The following is a 6,419-nucleotide window of genomic DNA, read 5'->3' as shown; positions in this document are numbered from 1 at the left end:
ATCCCTAAAGTGCTAGTCGCTGGTACACCCATTCTACATGATCAGCACTTGCTTCTAAAGAGAAAGTGAGAGCTGGGGAGAAGGCCTAAAGATAATGGCATTCTGTAGCCATTGGGATTCTCTTTTCCTACTGGCAGCAGGTTCCCCAGATGGCTTAAATGGAAAATCTCATTGAGAAGCAGCAGGAAGAAAGAATACTGCCACCAGCGAATGGAGCGCCGCCAAGAAACACGTGGCTGCTGGAGCAGGTCAGAGGCTGGGTATTCTAGATTGGGTGACACAACATTTGACTTTGCAAACCCTTGCCATGATCTACACAGCACAAGTCAGGAGTGTGATAGAAAACTCTCCACTTGGCCTAATGAGTGCAGCTGCATTGGTCAGGAAGGTTGACATCATCCAGGTCTAAACCGTCTGCTTCATCAGCACCTCCTCCGAAGCCTAAACATTTAGCCATTCCACAACTGAAAAACCATGGGTGAAATGTGTGATATCTATACAATGCACTGCAACAACACCAATAATTCAGCAATAATTCCCAAACACATAGCTTCCACCAGCTAGAAGGACGAGCACAGTAAGTGCATGGAAACACTATTTTTTCCATCTTCCATTATCATTTCCACATTGACTTGGAGAGATATTGCCATCACTGGGCCAAAACACTGGACTTTTGGTACAAAATTGTGGGAGCACAACCACCATTAGGATTGCTATGGTTCTAGAAGTGGGCCACCAGCACCACTTCTGGCCAACTAAGGATGAACAATAAACTTTGGCCTTTCCAACAATGGTCACATCTCCGAAACAAATTTTAAAAGTGCAGAGAAGGAAGGGCACAAGTGATATGGAGGATTAAAATGGCAAGTGATTGGGAGTTCAGCACTGTACTTGCGGACAGTGCTGAACTGTTCAGCAAATAGCTCGTCCTATCTGCCTTTGGAAGAAATACATGTGAATTACTAGTTCACACAGAAGGATTGAGATTCTGGATAGTGGCCTGTGAGGAGATACATTTGAGAGAATCAGGTGCAAGAGATGCAGAGAAATGGTCTTATTAATACAAATAACAGACAAGATGTGTGATAAATGCAACTTTATATATCTATTGGAAGATCTCCTGTGTGGTTTGCACATGGTAGAACAGTTGGTATGCTGTATTCTCAATATAGGAGCATTATTGCTGCAATCTTATAGAGCCTTGGTGAAACCACAGCTGGAGTATTGTGAACAGTTTTGGTCTCTTTACCTAAGGATGGATGTATTGCCATAGAGAGAATTCAGCAAAGGTTCATCAGACCAATCCCTGCGATGGTGGTGTTGTCCCATGAGGAGATATTGAGGAGACTGGGTCCGCATTCTTTAGAGTTTTGAAGAATGAGAGGTAATCTAATTTAAATGTCCATGATTCCTACAGAGGTCAACGGGGTAGATGCAGGAAGGATACTTCCCCTGGCTGTGGAGACTTGAACTGGGGGCACAGCCTCAAAATAAGGGGTAGGCCATTTAGGACTGAAATGAGGAGGGATTTCTTCGCTCGGAGGGCTGTGAATCTTTGAAATTCTCTGCTGCTGAGAGCTGTGGAGGCTCAGTCATTGAATATGTTCAAGGAAGATTGACAGACTTTTAGATATTAAGGGCATGAAGGGATATGGGGACAGTGTGGGAAAATTGCATTGAGGTGGAAGATGAGCAAAGCTCTTGTTGAATTGTGAAGCAGGCTCAAGGGGCAGAGTGGCCTACTCCCATTATACAATATAATGCACAATGAATTATTCTGCTGCTAAGATAAAACTGTGACTCTTTGCAGCCAAACAATTTAATTTCCATTCAGAAGAAAGTGAGGTTAATCAGTGTTTAATTTCATTTTGGTGAGGGAAAATTACAGATCGTATGCTTCTCGCACATTTCAGGCTGTCAGTCAAAATTCTGCATATCATTATTTTCTAAATAAGTGAGTTGCTTAGTTCAGTCAGAAGTTGCATTTAGCACTCGTGTGTAAAAAGCATTTTATGATGTAAAAAAAACTTTGCTTTTCTCCCAATATCTTCTGAGCTTTAATGCAGGAAATTGCATTCTGACATGTGCTACAAAATAATGCACACTAGACATAACAAATCACCCATGGCACTGCTCACAGTAAGTCAGAGAATGCAATGTTTTATTAGGACTGAAGTATTATATGATGAAAAATTACAATGTATTATTTTGCAGGCATGTAAATGAAAGTCCCATGAAGGCCGTAAAGTCTAATTTTGTTAATCAAACACAGGGATTGTGTAAAGGAGACTTAAGAGGCTGCCACTGTTAGTAAGCACTGAACAAGCTAATTAAGAGACTGCAGATACTGGCTTCACTATTCTGTGTTCCTGGAGAGCATCTATATACTTATCTTTAAGAAAAAACTTAACTCTTTGAACTGTGACACAAAAGGTTGAGTGTGGCACTTGAAGTGTGGCGGACTGGAATTGAACAGTACATTGACATTCATCTGATAATAAAATAGAAGTTTATATTGATTTTGATGCTGTAATTCATCCTAAAAATGATGGAAATTGTACTCAATGTTAAATCACAGCATGCATATTGATAAAAATAAAACACTATCTAGTAACAGGAACTTACTTGAGATTAACTGAATTCATCCAAATCCTTTGTGTGTTGCAAATTGAACAGTGAAACTGACTGCATCCTGAAAGATTTTAGTTGTCACATTTCTAATACAAACATCAGTTCAACTACAACATTTACTAGAAATAAAGTTATTTTACGAAGTGAGGTATTTTTGTTGTTTATCAAGTTGTGATCCCTTTCCTGGAATATAGCTATAAAAGTTTGAAAAGGGCATTTTTTCAAGCACTTGGATGAACCTGGTGTTTTATTGAAACCGTGTTATCTGAAGAGCTTTGTGCTGTCTTTTCCCAGGCCATATTCTCAGTTGGAAGCAAAGTCCTTGAATGTTTTACACACAATGAAAAGCAGTTTCTACCAGTGCACTTGAAAGGAAGAGACGCTCCATCTCACTTCCACCACGAACAAATCCCTAGATCGTCGCATGCCACAACATATTGGAACGAAAACCATTATTGTCGCTTTGTGCTATTGTGTGCACAAGATATATAATAAACTAAAACGCGCGCAAAAAAAAACCCAGTTCTCCCTTCATGCGAGACCACCTCTGTATTACTTCCTCGCTGCACATATTTAAAACACAAGAGAATAAATAGTAGCTGAAACTTTCGGAACTTGTTGAGTTTGGGTAATGAAAGAGAAGCGTAATGGATTTCCATGTTTTCTCACTCGGATTGTGATTAGATTCCCATTCAATTGTCCTGTGCTTGAATGTTCACTGTCGTGCGTTTCGCACGGCAAAACCATTTCCCAGTCCACCTTTGAATTTATATATAGGTATAGTCAATAATTAGTTCATAATTGTGAAATGCAACAAGAGGATAAACACACCACCCCCTCAAAAAAAAAGTGACATGGGGTGCACTCGAGTGTAAGGTTGTTGACAACTTTATTATTGCTTGAACGCACCTCGGGGGATTAATATCCAGAGTGTTTGGGGGGGGGGGGGGGGGGGGGGGCTCATTGCACCCAAGCTGTCATCGGCTTGCGGGTGGATGATAACCTGGGTCAGGATTCTCAGCGTGAAAAGTAAAGGTGCTGCCTCTCCCTCCCTCTTCTGCCAACACGATCGAATAGTGAAGAGGAAAAAAAAATGCACGCAGTCCGCAAAATTAAAAAAAAGGGGGGGGGGGGGGGGTGAAAGCTGACAAGTGCCGTATGACAAAACCAGTGCAAAATAAATAAAAATAATCTGCACCTATATTTTTTTTTAAAAAAATTAGGCGCGGGTCTTCGCCCTCTCCCTCCCCTCGTGTGCACGACTCTCTGGGGTTTTTTTTTTCAAGTTTCCCGAGCTGTCTTTGGTGCGTTGCAATGTTTTAAGTCAAAAAAAAAGACGCCGGCTTTGACGCAGGGAGATCTTGTCTTTTTTTCCAAGAGGCAATTTTAAGTACGTCATTAATATGGCGCCAAAAGATTTTGAAGTATGAGCTATATCGTTGCTAGGTCCTGTAGTGTACGCCCGTGCCAAAAAAAAGAGAGAAAAATCGCCTCGTCCGCTTGAGGTAAATTTCCCAAAGTGAGTCTGCCTCCCGCCGCCCGGCCTTTTTGTTTCCAATCCCCTCCCCTCAGAAAAAAATTATAACTGAAAGAAAAAACATTTTTAAATTAAAAAAATAACTCCCCCCCCCCTCTCTCTTCCCTCCGCCCGCCTTTCTCCAAATGATCAGTAAGTGCACTTCTACCGCCCCCCCTCCAAAAACAAACAAGGAGGGAAGATTTTTTTTGAAGGGGGTAAAGATAAGTAAGCGAAAGAGAAAGGAGAGAGTAAGGGGGGGGGGGGGGGGAAGAGAAGCCACAAGATGCAAAAAAAAACACAAAACAAACCCGGATCGGGAGGGGGGAGGCGAGAGGATCGGGAACGCAACAGGAACCTGCATTAAAGTGATCGGAAAGGTGGGAATGGGAGGGGGGTAAGCGGAGCTGCAAACTGTGTGTGTGTCTCTATGTGTGTGTGTGTGTGAGAGAGAGCGCCCATTGCATTTCATTGGCAGCCATCTCAGCGCTGTGTAACTGCATGTTTTTTTTTAACAGAGAGAGGGGAGGGGGGGAAGAGAGAGAGAGAGAGGAGAGAGATTTAAATGTATTAATGTGCATCGGATCGATGTGCGTTTCCTCCTGCGCCGCTTTTTAACATATATCAGCACCATCGCATTCATATTACAACACCATCATCATCATCACCATCGTGGCCCGAGGACAAGTCACCGCAAAAGAGAGAGAGGGGCACATAAGATCCGAAGCTATAAGCAAGCAAGCAAAAAAAAATTGCATGGTAATTATTATTGATCGTTTATAAGTAGCGAGCTGAGTAACTGTTTTATTTTTTTTGGAGGGGGGGGGGGTGGTTGTGAGAGGAGGAGGCTGGTTGGGATCTGCACCCACCCCCCACACGCACAACGCGTGCAGAATCACCCTCATTTTTCTTCTTACTTTTTTGGGGACTAGAAGTACCAGGCTCAACTTTTTTTGCCCCCCCCCCCTGTATTATGGATATTATACCGCTTGCCTGTAGCTGTGTACCAACCAGTCACTGCAGTCCAGGACTCCCAAAATATTGTTGACATTTTTTATTGCATCCCCCCCCCCCTCACCCTGTGAAGCAAGAGGGTGTTTGCTGTGTGTGTGTGTGTGTATGTTTTGAGAGGTTTGTGTACAGATGTAAATCTCACGGGTTGGAGGGTGAGGGAGAGTGGAGAGGGAGGGAGAGTGGGGAAGGGGAGGGGGGGGGGGGTGTGAATAGGGATGATGTGCATTTATTTTTCAAACAAAATGCATCTTCATTTAGTTGCATAATTTTGAATTTGCGCGATCCGCGGGGTATTGGGACAACCGTTTGCAACGTAGGAGCTGTTTTTAAAAAAAAATAATACGTTTAATAAATGGTCTCTCTCTGTGTACATGTAGGTTCCTGAGTGCAAGCTGCGCTGCTGACTCTAGGGGGAGGTGGCTCTTGTTTATCCCGAATTCGCTGCGCTCAGGTTCACCGGGGGGAGGCGTGGCTCCTCAGTTATCCCCCCCCCCCCTCCAGTCATTCCAGCAACAGCCACCGAAAAGAAAGGAGGAGGGGGAAGAAAGGCAAAAAAAAGTTGCTGAATTCTGCACGCAGGTATAACTTGCAGCACGTTTTTAACACTTGATCAACGCCGATTTCCCCCTCCTCTTTTTTTTAAACTGCCTGGATGCACAACTTTATGACAGATGCACACGTGTTGTTGCCTGATGTCGTGTGGCAATCACTTGACCTGTAAACTGCATCACGCATTCGTTGGAAGCCCACAGATTGAGGAAGAGGAGGGCCCCTTGACCTAAGTTAACTCTCTCCTTGCTGGAACCTTTTTTATTTAAGTGGGGGGAGGCGGTGGTAGAGGAAGTAAAAGAAAATACTTTCAGCACCTTAATTTGCAAAGTATGCAAACAGTAAAGCAACTAAATATTTTTTTGTAACAGCTCTTGAGTTCAATGCAAAGTCAATTTCTGATTGTCCATGTTCAAAGCTAATTTGTACTGGGGGGGGGGGGGGGGGGGGGGAGGTTCTCACCACATTGTATGCAACTTGTTTCTAAAATATGCTGATACTCTAATTGGAAAGGAAAGATGAGATTTCTAACTTGCAAACACTTGTTCGATTAAAGTGTGCACTATTCACACTGCCGTATCACAAGATAAATTTGAAGTGATTGTAATCCCTCTGGCAATAATTGAAACCTATAATCTTAAGGATAAAATAAGTTAGTATTTCCATTTAGGGTGTATTTGCAAATAGCCTGGGTTTCAAACCAGCGAAT

The 6,419-nt window shown here is 42.9% G+C and overlaps 1 protein-coding gene across 9 annotated transcripts in view; it reads left to right on the top strand.

Moving 5' to 3' along the window:
- Window positions 1–3,952: 3,952 nt before the first annotated feature.
- The window catches only part of jade2 (jade family PHD finger 2), a 204,093-nt gene continuing 201,626 nt past the window's right edge, over window positions 3,953–6,419 (top strand). For 2 of the 9 annotated variants that reach the window (XM_038795877.1, XM_038795868.1), the window contains exon 1: window positions 4,615–4,906. The gene's annotated coding sequence lies outside the window, so the exon portion shown is untranslated. Of the gene's footprint in view, window positions 4,151–4,459; window positions 4,528–4,614; window positions 4,907–5,538; window positions 5,741–6,419 lie in introns of those variants that run through there. The other 7 variants (XM_038795870.1, XM_038795869.1, XM_038795873.1 and 4 more) reach the window with 7 other exon arrangements.

The sequence above is a fragment of the Scyliorhinus canicula genome, chromosome 4 (assembly GCF_902713615.1).
Source record: "Scyliorhinus canicula chromosome 4, sScyCan1.1, whole genome shotgun sequence".
Lineage (NCBI taxonomy): Eukaryota > Metazoa > Chordata > Chondrichthyes > Carcharhiniformes > Scyliorhinidae > Scyliorhinus > Scyliorhinus canicula.
The sequence above is the reverse complement of the archived record's forward strand: the minus strand, read 5'-3'. Positions and strand labels throughout refer to the sequence as shown.